This window comes from Ailuropoda melanoleuca, chromosome 3 (genome assembly GCF_002007445.2).
Source record: "Ailuropoda melanoleuca isolate Jingjing chromosome 3, ASM200744v2, whole genome shotgun sequence".
Classification (NCBI taxonomy): Eukaryota; Metazoa; Chordata; class Mammalia; order Carnivora; family Ursidae; genus Ailuropoda; species Ailuropoda melanoleuca.
This window is the reverse complement of record NC_048220.1, coordinates 64,492,529-64,512,642: the sequence shown is the minus strand read 5'-3', so window position 1 is coordinate 64,512,642 and position 20,114 is coordinate 64,492,529. Positions and strand designations below refer to the sequence as shown.

General features: G+C 35.0%; 1 long non-coding RNA gene across 1 annotated transcript in view; it reads right to left on the bottom strand.

Annotated features, from left to right (window-relative positions):
- Positions 1 to 20,114, bottom strand: part of LOC105240483 — a 318,511-nt gene that overhangs the window by 263,927 nt on the left and 34,470 nt on the right. Inside the window, exon 3 of the long non-coding RNA XR_004624143.1 lies at positions 18,336 to 18,449. This is a non-coding gene — a long non-coding RNA (uncharacterized LOC105240483). The remainder of the gene's footprint in view (positions 1 to 18,335; positions 18,450 to 20,114) is intronic.

The window sequence follows — 20,114 nt, the reverse complement described above, 5'->3', positions numbered from 1 at the left end:
TGAGTGCAGCCACTGTTAAAAGAACACAGTGAGCAGATTCCTCAAGAAGTGAAAAATAGAACTACAGTATGATCCAGTAATCACACCACTGGGTATTTACCCAAAGGATACACAAACACTATTTCAAAGGCGTACATGCACCCCTATGTTTATATCAGCATTATTTACAATAGCCAAGATATGGAAGTAGCCCAAGTGTCCATCAATTGATGGATAAAGAAGACATGGCGTGTGTGTGTGTGTGTGTGTGTGTGTGTGTGTGTATACACACAATGGAATGTTACTCAGCCATCAAAAAGAATGAAATCTTGCCATTTGCAATGACATGGACAGAGTTAGAGAGTATAATGCCAAGTGAAATAAGTCAGTCAGAAAAAGAAATTCCATAGGATTTCACTCACACATAGAATTTAAGAAACAAACAAGCAAAGAGAAAAAAAGAGTAAGAAAGAAGACAAACCGAGTAACAGACTCTTAATTATAAAGAACAAACTGATGGTCACCAGGGGGAGGGCAGGTCGGGGTTTGGGTTAAACAGGGAGAAGGGGATTAAGGAGTGCACTTGTCTTGATGAATACTAGGTGCTGTATGGAACTGCTGAATCACTATATTGTACATGTGAAACTAATATAACACTGTAAAAAAAAAGTGCTTATACCAAAAAGATCAAATTTAGATTCTTAATGTATAATGTACAATTGAAATCTAAAAAACTGGATATCAAAAAATGCAATGTTAAATTTACTACTGTATTTTTTAAAACATCTGACTTTGAGAGCTAAATGTGAAATATCACCTATTGAATGCATTAGCAGAGCATAGAGAAAAAGCACTCCGTCGTGGCTGCCTCGGGGTATCAAACCATCTCTAACCCATTTCAGATTCCTACTTATAAAACTGTGGGTGGTAACAATCTGGATACATTTTTTGCTTAAATCTTTCACAGATACAATATCTGTCAAACAGCCAACATGCCTGACCCAGTTGTACTGAGTAAGCCCTACAGATTATTTGTCAAACAAATTCAGTAACCCAATATTTGTTTCTTTATTTTAAAATTTAATTGGTATGCAAATAGGGCAACAAGACAGCATTTGTGCTGGATACAGTTGTCACTGCAGATTCTGGGAATGCTCATTATCATGCTTACAGATGTTTTTTTCCCACCTAACATCTGCCAATGCTACCTAAACCCCAGGAAGTCCACAAACCTGTGCAAACTTCCTCTCACTGTGGGTCTCTTTCTCTGTTATCTGTTCCATGCACACTAATTTTGTGCATCTGAGGCCTCTGTATGCCACAATTATGCCTGCTTCCTAACACTTCTGCCTCCAGAGCTTTTGATTTGAAATTGAACAGACACAGAGCCAATTTATCATAAGATGACATGTGTCATGTTTATGGTATTACCAAAGGAACCCTGGTATGCACTGTATTTATCCTTTTGCTGTCAGCATGGACCAAGACAACACAAGATAGAGAAGCTATAATGTTTTTAATAATATGATATATACTTTAAAAATAGAACATCAAATAACATCGCCTTCAAAATGTGGTATTAGATCATTCTGCTTAAAATCAAAATTTCTTTGTCAAATAATCATCTGTCATTCAAGAATACATCTTATTGAAATGAGAATAACAAACAAAAGCATTGGAATATGTTCCCTCAAAGAAAAAGATAACACTTTGCTCAAACCAACAATTTATTTCTTCTATCTGTCTCATTTTCACATAAATTCTAATCATGCTTAATGATGGCTTTATCTTGAATACAATATAAATTCACATCATGTGGCTTTTGTCAACAAATATAAATATCCGAGAGCATCCTCATTCCATCTTTTACACACTAATAAATGTACTTTTAACACCCTAATGATGCATCTCTCACTGTGTTTCTGGATCACACATAAAGCAAACATATACAGAGATAGCAATATTTCAAGCATAAACCTAATAGCCGAAAGGAAAAAGCTTTTCATTTGAACCAAGTTGAGTAAAAAGCCAAAACTTGAGGCAAAACTTTCTACTGTGAAAATGGCTGATCACAGAGTGACATCTTCTTAACACCTCTACAAAAATCTACTTTTTATCAGGAACAAACATTTGTGCATGCCAAACCTAGCATCTAGTTGCTCATTTCAATGTGTAATTAATTTTGATTTCCAGCATGCCTCCAATTACTTTTTAACATTTTCAAATATGCTCCTCTAAGTAAAGAGTAAATAAAACCTAAATGCTACCCCCTTGAAGATTTTATTAATATGTAATAAGCAGGTAAGGAAATCAAATATGCAAAACTCAATACTGCATATATACAAGTACAGTTAAGCCTGCCTCTCAAATCTGATGATGGGTTTGCCAGACTGAATACAAGCTATTACTAAATAGTACTGAGGAATATTTATTAATATTAATTACTATTGTTATCAATATTAATTGCTCTTATTAACATTAATTAATTAGAAGTATTGGTCAGAATCCAACAGTTGGACTCAGAAAATAGTTACCTAATTCAAAATGATAATTAATGAATGAAAGAACAATTTACAAAGATTTGAATAGGGCTAAGGAGACTAATACAGAGGGTAAAGGACCCAAGTCCTCATAGAAGCAGGAAGCCATTACACACCCGGGCCTGAAAGGGCAAGGAGAGAGAGGTGTTACCATTACTCTGGCGGAGGGTTTGCCAAGCAGGAGCCATGGCCTTAGTGTAAAGAAAAACAAAAACAAAATCTCAGTCTCATGAGGATAAAACAGATGGCAAAAATACCACATCTATCTTCTCCTCTGCCTTTCAATACCACACACTGTGTTTCATTGGCAAACCCAACTGAAAGCCAGAGAACAGGGAAACCCAGGTGAGGTCATGGCACAGAGAAAAGTAGAAACAGGTTCAACACAAATCTGCAGGGGCGAGTGGAAAACATCCAGCATTTGACTTTCTCTGCAGTGCACCCACTATCAAGTGATATAGCCGGAATGATCTGATAGTTAGAGAATGTCTTCAATCCATTCCTATGAGATTCACATGAACTTCACAAGTGAAGTCCAGGAGTTACTGTATGTTCCAGATTGAAGAGAAAATCATTATTCTCTCAAACATGTACATCCTCAGCAAGGACATTCCAGAGCTCCAGAACCAAACTGCCCAGCTCCTGCTGGCTGCCAGAACCATGGATATCCACTTATCTACAGCCAAGGAAAAGTACAGTCTTGTGGTAAATCAAGCCTAGGGAATCAAAATCATCACAGTGTCTAGAGAACATTATGAGCTCTTCTTATAAGACAAAGATTATTTATGATGGTGCTAACACATTGTTGGAGGGACCCCCAGGAGAGCTGTACAACAATTTTTAAATACCATTTAACTATCCTAGAACCAAATACCACCTTGGCTTCAACATCCCTTCTCCACTCTCAACTTACATAAAAAAAATTTTTTTTAATTAAGAACTTTCTGCACTAGCCACCTAATTAGGCATTGGGACAACCTGTCTTAATTCAAGCTGCTATGACAAAAATAACACAGACTGAGTGGCTTAAATAGCAAACATTTATTTCTCAAAGTTCTGGAGACTGGAAAGTGCAAGATTAAGGTGCAGGCAGAGAGGAGGGAGACAGAAACAGAGAGACGAGAAAGTCTCTTCTTATAAGGGCACTAATCCCCTTTCTGATGGCTCCACCCTAATGGCCTAATTACCTTCCAAAACCAGCACCTCCTAATACCATCATATGATTTCATCATATAAATTTTGGAAAGGACACAAACATGCAGTGCATGTGGATTAACATTCGAGACTCAGCGATGTGAAGGAACTTCCCTGAGCTTACAGAGCCACAGCCTGCTGTCATGACTAGAATCTGCATTCCACATCTGTGATCTATTCCTCAAGCCACTTCTGCCTCATGCTGTAGCTAGGATGGCTTAGTAGCCCTTCCTTGCCTAAGGAGACCATGCAATTTCAGAATTCTGTATACCTCATGCTCTGACCTATAAAATACTTTCTGTTGTCTTCATCTAACAGGCTTTCAGCAGACATTCATGAAGCACCTACTTTGTACCAGTGTGGTAGGCATTAGGAATACAAACACAAAAAATCACAAAATCCCTGTGTTTAAGCAACATGGATCTAACGGTGGATACCAACTATTCTTGAGCAATTTGTCCTCCATGTTGAATCCTTTTCCAGCCTAAAGTGAAGTCTCACTCTAACTGATCCTCAGAGGACATATGTAATCATTCAGGGCCTTGTACCTTTTTTGCATATTCACCATCTCAAAAACTAGATAATGCTAAGTGGTATGTTTTTACATTCCTCACTAAAACTTTTCTCATTCATCACTTATGGTAAGCATTTTATAACAAGCCTTAATTAAGGAAAGATTTACTGAGTGCCTATAAGTTCAGAAACACCATGCTAAGTTCAGAAACAGGCGGTGGAGAAAAAAAACACATGAATCCTTTTTAGGAACCCCTCTGAAAATTGTGGAGTTTCTTGGAATACACAGACACGGAAATGGTCACTTATAATACAGTATGATAAACCTCATAACATTAAAGTAGTTATTTCTAGTTATCTCTATAACTCCACAAAGAGGTCCAGAGGGCTTTAGGATGGGTACGAAGCTTGCATGCTCTACCACCTCCAATATACATCAGAGTACAGAGCAGAGAATGCCAAATATGTCACAATGAAACCAATGAATCTGGATCTTTAATGACCTAAATTTGTTGTCTTTTAATTAAATTCAATCTCTGTACTATTATAAAGGGATGGAGGGTCTGCTCTTCACAGAGACAAAAATTAATCATAGTTTTTTTAAATAATACTATTTATAATCAATGACATCTATAAAGTGCAACAGGTATCTCTATGTTTTCTTTGAAAGATGTTTCTTTGAGACATTGAAGTTAACAAAAGGCCATGAGGGTTTAAAAGGACAAAGCCTCTTTTCTTTCTGGGTGGAGAAGAATACTATATTAGTTGTATGCATGACAAATATTCACAAACTCAGAGATCAGTAAAAACTCCCACAATCTTTCACATGAAAAGTCACAGAAAATATAACATTTTTGAGCAACATAAGACATGATATATCCTAAAATTTATATTTGTATCACAGAGTATAAACATACCAGATTAAGCTGGTTTAATATTCTTCATTCACTCAGTGAAGATGAACATTTACCATATTCTTAGTTCTAAGCAATGATTTTCATTCATTAAGCTGCAAAACCACTTCTTTCTGCAAGAATGTACTGAGCCAGAAACAACAGAAATGTGTATTTGTATTATTATGCACATAAACTTATTGACTTTGAAAGGATTAACTTGTGGATCAATAAGGGAGAAATTCATTACACCAATCAACTCCAAGTAACTAGAACTAAACAAGATGCATCAGTCTAAGTTAAAATGGAATTTACTTCAGGATTGCTACAGCCTAAAACAAATCATAAAATGAAATCAGCACATTGTACCAGGAAATTTTCATAAACAATCTGATAGATTCTAATACGTTAGGCTTGCATGTATACCAGCCTCTCTGGCTGTATGAAAAATGTTGAGATCAATAGATGCTGATGAGCAATATTTAAATGAATTTCTAAATGACTATAATAAAAAATTTAGTTGACTCAACCCCTGCTGTTCTGGGCTGTAAAGTTATGAGCTCTATTTACCTGAAAGCATGTATGCCTATTAGACTTGGCAGGAGTTTCTCAACATTGCTATTAAATAGAATATCTATTTAAAATGAACCAAGCATCAAGCTATATCAAATCTGTTACCTCAGACTGGGATAAAGCAGCATGCTAACCTCATGTACATGATGCAAGGAGCAGAAGAGAATAAATCTTTCTGGCTTTTAACCTTCTTTGTGAGTAAAAATTTTTCATAAAATGTGGCTGGCACTGAAGGAATATAAGAAAGTTTGCTTTCACAGGTACTAACTATAAAATGTCTAAATAAAAAGTGACACAAGAAAAAGCAAGACAAATTAAAAGTATAGAGATGCATTAAACAAATGCATCTTTCAAAAAGCTTCCACACCTTTCTGGAGGCCAAGAAAAATCTACGGAGCTAATGAAGGGAGTGAAGTCCGTAAGACATTAGTCTCATATTTATCATCAACAGAAATTATACCAGGGTAGAAAAAAGAATTTAAAAATGACACAAAATACCGCTAAAGAGAATTGTTTATAGTGATAATGAGCTAAAGATACAAAAAAGTGAAATATATATTAAAGTGATTTGTAAACTCTATAGGGTATGTTCACACTGAGCATGTTTATTTTTTTTCAATTAGACCAATAAATAGTGAGAGGAAACAAGAAATAAATAACTCTAACGTTGAATTTATTCTTTTACCTTTAGTAATAAAATATTAATTGTGAGAGCTAGAAAAGTATGCAGTTTTTTGTTTTTGTAGAAAAGGGATTAACAAAATTAAAATTCCAATTGATGTTTAAAAATCATGTAATTAAATGTCAAAAATTGATATCAGATCAACAATCTGTCAGCACGTATTTATGATTTATCAGCTCTGACTCCTATATTCTGCTTTGCGACGAGAAAAATATTATAAAACCCCTTTCCAAAATGGAAAAGAACTGGCAAGTGAAGGGATAAGCATGGCTGAACACCACTTCTGACGGTTTACTTGATGGCTATGGGCTAGCAGTAATTTCATTGTTATACCAGGTTTATAGGTTTGGCCACTTGATCAATCCAGGTAGGAGGTGACCAGTCTTTGGGGGAGGGAAGCGGAAATAGCATCATGGAAGCACAGAGAAGAATAAGGTCAGGAAACTTAGTAATCTGGTCTCTCTCCAAGTGGTTTGTTCCTGTGCCAGTCACAGCTACTGTCAGACACCCCTCTGTGTCTGCATTCTGGAAGCAACTCCCTCTACTTGCTTGTCAGGCCTACCATGTGATACAGTACCCCTTTGTTGATAGCCTCAGGATACAGTGTCATCCAGAGAGTTTCTTGTCCATACCTCTGCAAAGAGCCCCCTCATTAAAATATCTTAAAATATCTTAGTACGGGTGGCTGACTGTTTCTTTCTGGGGCCCTGACTGATACGGAATTTAACTACCTTTGTTGTCAAGGACTTTGTGATCCTGAGAAAGTAGGAATCATTTCTATAAAACAGTGGGAAAGCAATATGACTTCTTTAATGAAGTACTGTATGTTGCAGCAGAGATGAAAGTTTTAAGAAGAGAGGTGTGAACCAAATAGGATAGCTTTAGGGAGGCCTTCTTATTCTTAAAATTAGGATGGATTTCAAAAGAGAGAGAAAAGATTAAAAAGATGAATTCTAACCTGGAAGAAAAGTCGTTGTAAAAAAAAAAAAAAGACATCTAGTCCTTGCAGATATTCATAGATTAGAAATGAGGGCAGCCATATATCCCACCTAGGCTGTCCAAGACATCCTCAGTTCATAGCTATTGTCTCAGTGAAATTCATTAATAGTAATAAATTATATGGTAATGCTTTTGAATGCATTATATAGCAGAAAGTCATTTTGAATTCCTGAACAAGGAATTACTATGATGAAAGAGGTATTTTACAAAGATACATTTGGCAATGGAATGCAGTATAGACTTGAGGTACAAAGGAAAGTTCAGAGAATAATGGAGTTTAAAGAGAAAAACCACTTGATTAAAATGATGACACTGTGAATGAAAGGAGAAATCTTAAAAAAAATAAACTGTTTTCATAACAAAATCTTATATGTATTCAAAATACCCACCAGGTCTTCGTAAACTTGAGTTTATGCTGAATCTGTTTCAAAGAAACAATGTCCTACAATCTAAAGAAATTAAAAGAAGTTAAATCTTTACTTTATGTGTTTATTAAGCAAGTTAGTTTATCCTCCTGTCTTGCCAGCAGTTGCTTATCCTCTCACTGGTTCTCATTCCTACCTCATTAGTCCCTCTGTCAGAGACTCCAAGAATCATGCCCTTCCTTAGACTCCATTTTGCTCCAATCTCAGCATCCTTTTGGCTTAAACTTGCTTCTAAAATGGGAGTTTTTAGCTTGGTTTACTGAAGTTATCCCATCAGAAAGATGTGGTGTCTTCAAGATGGCATTGTTATAAAAGCCTTTAAATTGTTATTACAGTGATGTGTGCACAAGGTGATAAAATAAATAGAATTTATGTGAAGGAGCAAATTTTGTCTACCTATTCCCCCTTCATCCCACCCCACCTGGCAGAGTAAACCTCTACTGATTGTTTTTAGTTTTAATTCCTCACATGATTACTATGTGACTTTAAATATGTTTATGCCATTCTATTTTATTAACATCGTATAATATCTAATGAATTCCTGCTATGAAATGTAAGGGTTGAACACACTTGGAGCTCTTTTTCATCTTATCTTGAAATGTTTGAAGGACAAATTACTAGCTTTATTTTTTTTATTATTTAACTTGGTAAATTTAATAAAGCATGTAGACTTTTTTTTTTTTAATTCCAGTTTCATTTGACTCCTTGCTATGTAAAATGAGGATGTTGGTACTTTCCTTCCCCATATTTTCCCTTTATTTTCCTCCTTCTACAAATTATACTTTTACTTTTGACTTTAACACTGTCCATGTTGTTGGTATTTAAATGAAATTTTAAACCATGACAGACTTTGATCATGCTTTAGCTATAGGTTGATTATAAAATCCTAAAACCAATAAACTATATTTAACATTAGCTTTCTTACTATAAGGCCACATGGTGTGTGAACATTGTATTTTCTTCTCTATGTGAAATATCAGGCTTCTTGGCACCTTGAAGGAGAATGCTTCTAGCATCAATGACAAATAAATTTTCTGTTCTTGCATTCTTCCAAGTGATTAAAATCATTTCATATTTAGTTTATTTTGAACCATAACTTTATTTCAGGGGTAGAATATTTTACTGTGATATATTATTTTTCTCATGCAAAAATTAAAGTGTCTTTAGCATATTCTCAAGATTATTCACATTTTCAGTATACCATTTCTCACATGGCAACCCATATTTTCCCTGAATATGGCCCTCCTCTAGCATGCATATATTTGCAAATAAAACCTCAGAAAATTACAGCAAAAAACCTTAAGTCCAGTCAATTCCATCCTGTTTCTCTTCCCAAATCACTTATACCAATCTCCCTTTCAATTCCTACAATGTAGGGAATACTACAAACATGCTGATTGAGAGTGATTTAAAAAAAAAAAACAGTCCCACTTCCAGTTATGATAGAGCAGCTTATAATCAACCAACCAATTCTCCTGCCAACAAAACCCATAAAATGGTACGGAAATATTGAAATTACAGCTGGTCAAAGACACTGGAAATCAACCAAGGCTTTCAGAATTTTAGTATCCAAGACATTCTCTGCTGACTTTCAAACAATGTGATGGAAGCCATAAAACAATGAAGATATTTAACATGCTGAAAGATGTAAAATTTCCTACACCACAAAAGGCATCCATCAACAAAGCAATTAAAATTAAGACATTTTCGGACAAAAAGTGAGAGAATTTTTCATTATCAAACACAAAAAGACAAATAACCTGACCTAATTTGTATGCAGTCAATAACTACTGAGTATATATTTTTTCCAAATCATGTGGAACATTTACCAAAATTGACTGTGTGCTGTACTAGAAAGCATGACTCAACACATTTTAAAGTATTAATATCACTCAGAAAAATTGTTTTCATTTTAAAAAGAGAAATTTTAAAAACCAGGAAAATCTCCAAATATTTGAAAATAAAGAAACACACTTCCACGAAATCTCTGGGTCCAGAAGAAATCTCAAGGGAAGTTTTAAAACATTTTTAAATGGACGATGAAAAAACATGTGACAGCAAAATTTGGGGGATGCAGCTAAAATCACCCTTAGAGGAAAATATATGGCCTCAATGCACACCAGAGAGGAAGAAAGGCAGACAGCCAATGACGTAAGTGCGCGTAGCACTCATAAATGACAGAACCAGGATTCAAACTCTTGCAGTCCGGCTTTAGGGTACACGCTCCTCATTCCTTTACTGCCACATTTATTTAAGTATCTCCCAAGCTAACAAGAAATCATTTTTTTTCCTTTTCTTTAATTTAAATTCACATAGCCAACACATAACTAAGTACATCATTAGTTTTAGATACAGTGTTCAACAGTTCAGCAGTTACATACAATACTCAATGCTCACCACATCACAAGAAATCATTTTGAAACCAACAACCACTTCTAGATACCTCCTCTGTCATCTTACCTTCACAAGTTCTTGAAACAAATGTCTATACTTGCTTTCTTCACTTTTTAACCCCCAGTCACTCTTTAATTCATGATTGATTTTTTTTTACTATTTCCTTGCCCTGCCAACCTCACTGAAACTGCCCTTAATGTTTCCTTGCCCTGCCAACCCCACAGAAACTGCTCTTAATGTTATCAATTCACCAAATCTCAACCTTTTTTTCATTCTTTTTACATACATATTTTCAATATGAATATTCATGTTATGTTTTATTTCTTAAAATTCACTTCTTTACTACCTACTGTAATAGTATTCTCCCCTGATGCCCTATCTACTACTCTATTATTTTTCTGTATCCTCTACCTCTGCCCACTCCTTAAATTCCTCCAAGATTTCTCAAGACTGTTCTTGGTTCCCTACCCTTTTAATTCTTATAAGCATTACCTCTCCACAGTTTCAACCAGATATTGATGATCCCCACATCTGTATTTGTAGCCAGACTTTTTTCCTAAGCTCTAACCTAATTCTCAAAGAAATCAAAATTTTTCTTTCTCAGAGAGAAGCCCAAAGGATTAGCCTAAAACATATCTCCAACACATCTTTAGCTGCCTTAAGCTCTGCTGAAGTAGAATGATCACAGTACTTAAACTTGGAGCTCTATTATCCATTGACTATTACAACTTTGGCATGACTGTAATGTGAAACCAGTGAAAGGAAACTGTGATTAATGATATTTTCAAATTAATTGTGGAATAATGTTCCAAGGGAATTGGTTAAATATTTAGGACCAGGGAGCTGGCATGTGTGAAAAATGGAGAGGGGGGTATTTGTGTATTAGCAAAAACCAAAAAGTTCTCTACTGAGTACAAATTGCTAGTCTGAATACCAATGCTAGGTCTGGTGGTTAACCTAAAATGGTTAACCTATACATATTAGGGCTCCACAAGCAGAGATTTTATTTCAAAGTGTGTGGGGTGCATGGGGTAGAAGCAAGACTCTGTACTTTTTTAAATCTTCCCAAGTAATTCTGACTTGCTGTATATTTTAGAACAACCAGATTAGAGTAACATGTCCCAGACCACTGGAAGTTATTATCAAGTACTATTTCTTTAAAAAAAGTATTGTCTGGGGGCACCTGGGTAGCGCAGTCGTTAAGCGTCTGCCTTCAGCTCAGGGCGTGATCCTGGCATTGTGGGATCGAGCCCCACATCGGGCTCTTCTGCTGTGAGCCTGCTTCTTCCTCTCCCACTCCCCCTGNAGTATTGTCTGGGGGGCACCTGGGTAGCGCAGTCGTTAAGCATCTGCCTTCAGCTCAGGGCGTGATCCTGGCATTGTGGGATCGAGCCCCACATCAGGCTCTTCTGCTGTGAGCCTGCTTCTTCCTCTCCCACTCCCCCTGCTTGTGTTCCCTCTCTCGCTGGCTGTCTCTATCTCTGTTGAATAAATAAATAAAATCTTTAAAAAAAATTAAAAAAATAAAAATAAAAATAAAAAAGTATTGTCTGAGGACTAAAATAAGGAGTATCTTATAAAAAATAATATTTTTAAATAAGTTACTAAATTTATAGTAGGCTTCATCCCTTCCCCAACAATAAAAAATTANAAAAAAATAAAAATAAATAAAAATAAAAAAGTATTGTCTGAGGACTAAAATAAGGAGAATCTTATAAAAAAATAATATTTTTAAATAAGTTACTAAATTTATAGTAGGCTTCATCCCTTCCCCAACAATAAAAAATTACTTTTTTTTATTGGAAAGGGTCCCTGAATTTGAAAAGTTAGGCATTACTACCTGTAACACTTCAAATATTATGGAAATGTGTTCGTTTTTATTAGAACTTCCAATTTGTTCATTTTACAAATAAGACCTTCTGTCCCCATTATTGAAAAATAATTATATTTTCAAAGAAGAAAATAGTAGCAATCTATGTATTATTACTTCCAAGAGAAATTACAAGAATACCATGAAATGTACATTAAGAAATTGAAAATCCATTAGTCATGTTTTGAAATTTTAAAAAATATTTTGTTAGTTTTTTTTTAAAGTTTACCTCCTCAAGATTCATAATCTAATTAAGTGAGTGTTTATTTCAGAACCAGTTTATAAAGGATGACTATGCGATGGTTAAAATTTGTGTGGTCACAAATTGTTACATATTTGTATATTAAGTCAGAGTTGTATAAAACTTAAGCAACTATCACTCTCTTACAAGCCATTTATTATCTAAAGATTTATTGAATTCTATACACCTAAATTTCATCTATAAATTACAAAGCACAATGTTTGCTCTTTTAAAATGAGTAGTATTCCTGACACTGAACATACTAACTTGGACAAACATGAAACCTGGTGGGTTGATAAGCCTTCAGTGATCATGGTTGTAACAGGTAACTTCATACACATAGTATCAACATTTGGAAGGATGCCCAGATATAATGCATAATCAATAAAAAAAGAAGTTTGTGTTATTAGAGGATTGTGGTATTAAATCAGAACATAGGGAATAGNCTTCATCTATAAATTACAAAGCACAATGTTTGCTCTTTTAAAATGAGTAGTATTCCTGACACTGAACATACTAACTTGGACAAACATGAAACCTGGTGGGTTGATAAGCCTTCAGTGATCATGGTTGTAACAGGTAACTTCATACACATAGTATCAACATTTGGAAGGATGCCCAGATATAATGCATAATCAATAAAAAAAGAAGTTTGTGTTATTAGAGGATTGTGGTATTAAATCAGAACATAGGGAATAGACATTGTATAGGTGATATTGATACAGTTCAACATTGCTTTGTTCTTCCCATCAAGTAGTTACTATTTAGTTTTAGTTCCCCCAAGGCCTAGTAGGATGGGAGGTGGGATGCATGTAGCTTTTTGGCATATAATCCCAGGAAGCACAGTGAGAAAGTGAGGGAATGAGACAGGGAAGGGAAGAAAGCCAATGAAGGGTGTGTTGATGAATAGTTACCATGGAAACCGAGCCTGCAGTATACCCTCCGAGACGATGTAGAACACGCCACAGAATTATGCCACTGAAGGGAGAACATGAGATATTTATCCATGAACTGCTGTTCTTCATTCTTACCTCCCTGCACTTCCCACCTACCCAGTGCCAAGGCTGGCTCCGTCGGTAAGAAAATGCCTTTAGGTAGAAAGATTCTGGAAGACCTAGGGATGATTAAAAACTGTCTGTAAGTGACTTCTTGGCTGGGTAGAGAAGATTTGATCAGGGAAGCACCAGTGACAGCCCCAGTCACCATTTTCCTGGTACTATGTCCACCTCACCTGGGCAATCAGTAGCCCCTTTTCTTTAAGGCCTCTACTTTCCTCATGATGTGATTCATGTCCTATCTCTCTCTCCCCGGTGAACTCTAAGGGCTAAGAAAATTATTTAGGCATTCTAAAATGCATTTTTATTGATCTGAGATTCTTTTGTTAATTCTAAGTGGTTTTATGCTAATGTTTAACTATTATTCACTATAAAGAATATAGCACACAAGAAAGCATAAGTGGTATTAATGTAAGTGTGTCAAAGTCAGAAATAATAATAATTTCTATCTTACCTAAACTTCCCCAGCCAATCCGTGGCTTTATGCAAACACAGTCACTGTGCTGAAATCTACCTTCAAGAATTATTCTTTTACCGCCCCAGTCCGATCCTTCATTTTATCCACATATATCTGTCAACAAATACCCACGTCCTCGTCATGTAACTGGTGTAGGGGTTGATCACTAAAACACATGGTATTTCAGAGTGCCATGTTCTACCCACTGGTTCCTAGATCAGATTTCTCTATCTCTTGGAATTCAGACTTTTACTGTCTCGACCACAACTGTCAGTCTGACTTTCACCTCTTACTAATCTACCTGGATTTTTGCCCTCCTGATTCTTCCTAACCCTGGTAATTATATAATCCTCAACTCTTATTTTGCCAGTCTAGAGTCTGTTCTCTGAAAAGTATTCCAATCTATTGTCTAGTGCCAGCTTCCACACCATGATCATGACCTCATTTGCACCCATAGAACTATAATCTATTGATTCAATCAACAAGTATTTGTTGAGTATCTACTATGTGCCATACACTGTTGAAGGAGTTGAAAAGCAACTATGAATTATAGACCAACTTCTAGCTCTCTAAGTTATCATAGGACAAGTGGCCAGGGCAAAGACTTTGTTAAAACTTGTTTACAGAGAAAGACAATTATCATATGGTTTCAGTCATATGTGGAACATAAGGAATAGTGGACAGGACCACAAGGGAAGGAAGGGAAAACTCTAATGGGAAGAAATCAGACAGGGAGACAAACCATGAGAGACTGGACTCCAGGAAACAAGCTGAGGCTTACAGAGGGGAGGGGAGTACAGGGATGGGGTAGCCAGGTGATGGGTATTAAGGAGGGCACATGATGCGATGAGCACTGGGTGTTATACACAACTAATGAATCGTTGAACATTACCTCAAAAGCTAATGATGTACTATATGTTGGCTAACTGAACATTAAAAACAACAACAACAACCACCATGTTTATAACAAACACCTCCCTTGAATCATGGCTTCAGTTAAAACTATTTCCTGAGAACCAGGCAAACAAATAATCATAACTAGGCAACAAATATACACCATTTAACACTGGATAAAGCAATTAGAAAATAATGTGCAAGACTTGAAATGCAAGCTTTCTGCACCTAGAGTCTAAAAATATTTATTAATTTTCAGATTATTCCAAAAGCAACTTTGCCAAACATCTTTTTGAAACAAACCAAAAAAAAAAAATTGACCTGCATTAAGTTGATAATTTTTTAAAACCTTTACTAAATGCCTCAAATTGTTTCCACCCTATTTTTTTAACTTGGAAATGGATTTATTTGTTTGTTCATCCATCTACTCATTCAAAACATATATTTTGAATGTGCGTTATACGTCAGAACAGAAGGAAGAGGCTCCCACTTCACAAAGCCAGTTTTCTAAGTACAAGGACCCAGACCAAGTGAGTGAGCAAATAATGTGTAATGATATATATGAATGAAATAATCTGTGTGCACGGATACAGAAAAAAGGGTTGGGGTAGAGGGAAGTTATTTAGATAAAATGAACAGAGAATGCCTCCCTGAATCGCTGAACATCAAAGAGTAAGACTTTTTTAGCTACTCAAAATTCAAACATTAAGTATAATGTGTGAAATATTCTCATATGCATTAATACCAATTATAATACACCTGCCCTTTATTTCTCACTGTCTCTCACAAAATTCACCTTTGTTCTGAAAATGTGACTAAAATTCTCAAAGTTAAAAACAAGAGAAAGTTTGAATGGGTGTGAAATAAGGACTTAGAATATAATCACTCTTTCAACATTAATTATACTGTACATTTTGAGAAGCTATAATCAGGAATTGAAAGCTGCTTTTTGTCTTAGGTTCAAAATCATGAAGCAACAATTTCACACAGTGAATGCATCTCTGTAAGAAATTCTGAAACAGAAAACAATGACCTGGTTATGATTTCCTACATGAAAATGAGTCCAGACAAGGGCTACAGCCTATCTGCTCTTTTCCTGGGTTTATTTTGTTTTCTGGGGGCATGGCAGGTTAAAGGGTACGTGGAGGAAGGTACAATAACAGAAGCATTCAGCATATATAAACTTTAAAGGAGCTTTCAAGAAATCAATATGGCTAGTTTTATGCAACGGCCTTAAAGTATAAAAACAAACAATAATTGTTGGCCAAGACCATTTTCAAAAAAATCATTGTTTTTATCCACCAAATAATAAACAAATTATCCATTGCTATCTCTCTGTAAGCCTTATTCATAGAAATAAATGCAAATGTTGTTATTACTTGGTGTCAACTTAGTATAATGGGTTTTTTTTAAGTAATTCTTTTCAACTATCATTTGGGTTCCTTTTCCTACTTCCTGGTGCTTGGTGGAAACACAAGGACAGAGAATTCAAAGATGTTGTCTTTTTCATGTTTATTTCACAAGCATTCAACAAAAAATATCTGATTCACAATAGGAGCTCAATCATTATTGAAATAAGTGAATGAATGAATGAATGAATAATGAATGAATGAAAATATAAAAAATTTTGATCGTCTAAAAAAAAATAATGTTTTGAGCACCACTGTGGGATCACCATAGATTGTATATTAGTATTCAGGAACTAGCAAATGATTAATTCTAGTAACACAAAGTCAGATGAAATTACCTTGGAAAATTGAGTCCATGGTGAATAATTATATTTTATTTAAGCAAGCGGTACAGGATAGTACACTTTTCCAATAAATGATTAATACTATTTTATTCCTTTTTTAAAAAACAAAAATCTTCACTGACCTAGTATTTCAGACAGAAAGGCTAGTTTCAAGGAACTTTCTTGTTTTCAGTAAGCATTCGAAAACTGGCAAACTTACACAGTGCCATGGATATGATCCTCTATTTTACTCCCAATTCTAATGATACCTTAAGTGATTTCATTTATTATTCAAGGAAATAATACTTTACAAACCTTTTACCAAGAACAGATAACCCCAGGGGCGCCTGGGTGGCTCAGTCGTTAAGCACGTCTGCCTTCGGCCCAGGGCCTGATCCCAGGGTCCTGGGATCGAGTCCCACATCAGGCTCCTCCACTGGGAGCCTGCTTCTTCCTCTCCCACTCCCCCTGCCTGTGTTCCCTCTCTCGCTGGCTGTCTCTCTGTCAAATAAATAAATAAAATCTTTAAAAAAAAAAAAAAAAAAGAACAGATAACCCTGATTAATTCATTCCCCTGTCTATTTTTAGTATTTTTTTGGAGAGTCACTGGTTCTGATTGCATAACTGCAAAATTAGGATCTTACTTTGCTCTGAGGCCCCCATACTGACTCTGGAAATAATCCTAAACAAGAAAGTGCAAAATATGATGAAAAGTGGCAGCCTACTGGTGAACACAATTTTGATGCTCAGATGGCTTTCATGTACACACACACATGCATATACTACACAACATGATTATTAAGAAACTTCCCTTTCAAAAAACATACATTACTAAAGTTACGCATTTCAAAACCAAGATTTTCCTTAAATTTATAAGCCTAACTTACAAATATCATGATTGTCTAGCCCATTTTAGTGATCCATTTTAAGGAGGTCTTTAATTAATATGTGTTCCTATTTACAAGCTTAACCTTATTGTTCACCTAAACTGAATCCATAAATATATTTTATTACCCTTTAAGTACTTTAATTTTCTGGCTGAATAAATTTTTTTAATAATAAATGCTCTCAGGTTTATAAGGAATTCTTTGAAATAATACAGAGTTTACCTACATTCTCCTAAATGTTCTGATACTATTTATAAATTGGTACAATTTCAATGTGAAGTCACAAATTATAATCAATTATTCAATGGCACATATTAAATCGGATGTGCAAGACTGACTTGCTAGTCTAAAAGGCCAAAACCTCTTAAATATATCAAGTAACTAAAGCACCAAATATGCTCATATTTCTCAACTCTCAAAAAGCTGTCAATACTATAGGTTTGATTTTCTTGAAAATTTCTTGTAGATCTCTCCATGGTTAGAAGATGCTATCTTAGGTTGGACAATGACCCCCAAAGACGTCCACATTCTAATCTTTGGACCCTGTGATATATTACCTACATGGCAAAGGAACCTTGCAGGTATGATTAAATTAAGGCTCTGAGACAGGGAGATTACCCTGGACAATCCAGGTAGGCCCAGTGTAATCACAAGGGTCCTTAGAAAGAAGGAAGCAGGAAAGTTAGAGAGGAAGCTGTGATTATGGACACAGTGATTAGAGTGGTTAGGGGAAGGGGACCACTAGTGGAAGAATTCTGGCAGCCTCTAGGATCTGGAAAAGGTAAGGAAACAGATTCTCCTCTAGAGCCTCCAAAAGCAATCCGATCCTGCCAACACCTTGATTTTAGCCCAATGGAACACACTTTGCACTTCTGACCTCTAGAGCTGTAAGATAATTTTTTGGTTGTTGTTCTAAGCAACCACTTCACAGCATCAATAGGAAACTAATACAGATGCTTACCTACCAAGGAAATATATATGCTATTTCAAACAATTTGAAGGCTTACCTTCCTAATTGTTGAGGTTGCTTCTTACCCAGAGGGTTGGGCTCTTTGCTGATTTCCTTCCTTTGGTGAAAATGATGAAACATACTGAATTCTTCTTATAGTTCATAAACGAACCTAAGTTATTTAAAAAACAGAGGGAGGAGTTTATTTACCTCATTTAACTTAGAGTCATCACACAATGTAGTTAACCTACATATCCATATAGGTCTATAAAATCTACCCAAGTTGCTGCATTAGTTGATTTTATATTGTGTTACTTCACTCATATTTAAATATCTACCACTCTATATGTAAAGACTTTTGAATTTGATGTTATAGTGTGGTTTTTTTTTACTCCCTTCTTACCTGAGCAATAAAATCTCTACAAATGATGAAATAACATCTAGTTGAATCATTCATGATTTTATCTGATCCTATGCCCACAGAATAATTAGACGTGGAGAAAGTGGCAGTCGTATTTATTGACTACTTTATATTCAGAAGATATTCTGTTGAATATTTGGGTTGTTTCCAGCTTTTGGCTACTGTTGATAAAGTTACTATAAATATTTGTGTACAAGCATTTGTGTGGACATAGGTTTTCTTTTCTGTTATAATACCTAGGGGGAAAATTTTAGGATCACATACTAACAGTATGTTTAACTTTATAAGAAGAAACTGCAAGACTTTTTCAAAGTCGCTGTATAATTTTACACTTAAGTTTATCCACTCTAGTGGATGCATAATAGTATCTCATTATGGATTTAATTTGCATTTCTCTGATGACTCTGATGTTAAGTATCCCTTCATGTGCTTATTGGCAATACGTGTCTTCATTTACGAAGTGTCTTTTTTAATCTTTTGTTCATTTTTAGTTAGGTTGCTTGTTTCATTATTGAGTTGTAAGAACTCTTTGTATATTTGATAGCAAATATTTCCTCTGTAACTGCCTTTTCATTTTCTCAATGGTAACTTGTTAAGAGCAAAAGTTTTTAATTTGCTGAAGTTCAACTTATCAATGGTTTTCTTAACGGTATTTTTTTCTTTCTTGTGTAACACAGGTTGCAAAGATTTTCTTCTTTTTTCTAGATGTTTTCTAGTTTCAGCTTTTACCTTTTTGTCCATTTTGAGCTAATTTTTGTATACAGTATTAGGTAAGGATCAAAGTCAAGGGTTATAGGCCTATATGTGGTATAAGTTACATGGAGAATATATTTGTCACAACTCATAAACTGTATAATAAAAATCAGTGCAATTTAATATAAATTATCACTCAACAGAGTTGATTTGAAAATCATCTTATAAGTATCTAGCAAATCTTGAGCTGTCAGTAAAATAAAGATCAATTAAAAGACAAAAATTTCTTAAAGAAATTTTAACAATACTGTATTATATATTTTAAAGTTGCTGAGAGAGTAGATATTAAAAGTTCTCATCACAAGAAAAAAATTTTAACTATGTATGTTGATGGATGTTAACTAAACTTATTGTGGTAACTATTTCACAAGACGTATATATATCAAATCATAATGTTATATACCTAAAACAAAATGATACATGTTAATTACATCTCAGTAAAAAGGGAAAAATCTAATAGTAAAGAGTAGAAATGTACACACACAAAAATCAACATGCATATTTATCAAAAGAAATAATGACTAAACTCCAAAGTATTTCGGTTAATCGGTATTTTTCTCAGGGATATATTGCATAGAAAAAGTAAAAGACACAGAAGCAGCATAATTGATTTTTGATTATCTATTTTGTAATCCATACACTCTAATTTTTATTTTCCTCATC